This window comes from Fukomys damarensis, unplaced genomic scaffold, assembly GCF_012274545.1.
Source record: "Fukomys damarensis isolate Sample0158 unplaced genomic scaffold, DMR_v1.0_HiC HiC_scaffold_22, whole genome shotgun sequence".
NCBI lineage: Eukaryota > Metazoa > Chordata > Mammalia > Rodentia > Bathyergidae > Fukomys > Fukomys damarensis.
In genome coordinates, this window is record NW_022900934.1 from 7,138,984 (window position 1) to 7,139,847 (window position 864).

General features: G+C 32.8%; 1 non-coding gene across 1 annotated transcript; it reads right to left on the bottom strand.

Moving 5' to 3' along the window:
* Window positions 1-205: 205 nt before the first annotated feature.
* On the bottom strand, window positions 206-403 carry LOC117287260. Its single transcript, XR_004518497.1, has one exon. It is a non-coding gene; the product is annotated as a U2 spliceosomal RNA (small nuclear RNA).
* Window positions 404-864: the final 461 nt, after the last annotated feature.

The window sequence follows — 864 nt, forward strand, 5'->3', positions numbered from 1 at the left end:
GATCAAATCAAAGTGCAACCATATATTGCCTACAGGAGGCACACCTCATCCAAAAGGAAGTACATAGGAAGTGCAAGGATGGAAAACTATATTCCATTCAACTGGAATCTAAAAACAAGTCATAGTAGCTTTCTTATCTTTAGACACAGCAGACTTCAACCCAAAAGTGAACAAAAGAGACAAAAATGGCCAACACATACTGGTAAGGGAAATGATTCAACAAGAAGACATAACAATTCTAGATATCTGTGTAAGGCATGTTGGTGCATCCAACTTCATGAATTAAAACTATTCAGGCTAAAAAGAGAAATAGACAATAATACAGTCAGAAGGGAAGGCTTCAATATCTCACTCACAATTTGGTCAACTACACTTGATCTTAGCCAAAAGGCCGAGAAGCGATACAATTTGGTCAACTAAAAAAAAAAAAGCAAAGAAGAAACATCAGAGTTAAAACAGACCATTAAACAAATAGATTTAGCAGAAAATTACAGGATGTTTCATTCAACAACTTTTTCCAAAATGGACTACAGCTTAGGCCAAAAAGCATCCTTTAATATATGCAAAAGAATTGAAACAATCCCCTACACATCAGACCATAATGGAATCAATGTAAAAACCAATATCAAAAGAAGCCACAGATACCACACAAACACATATAGAATAAATAATACATTATTGAATAATCAATAGGTCACACAAGAAATCAGGAAAAAAATCACATGACTTAAGAATTAAATGAAACACAACATGCCAAATGACATAGTGAAATTAGTTCTAATAGAAATGTATATAGTCATGAATCACATATAAAAAGAAAATAGTGGTCTCAAATAAATAACCTAATAATGTACCTCAAATTCC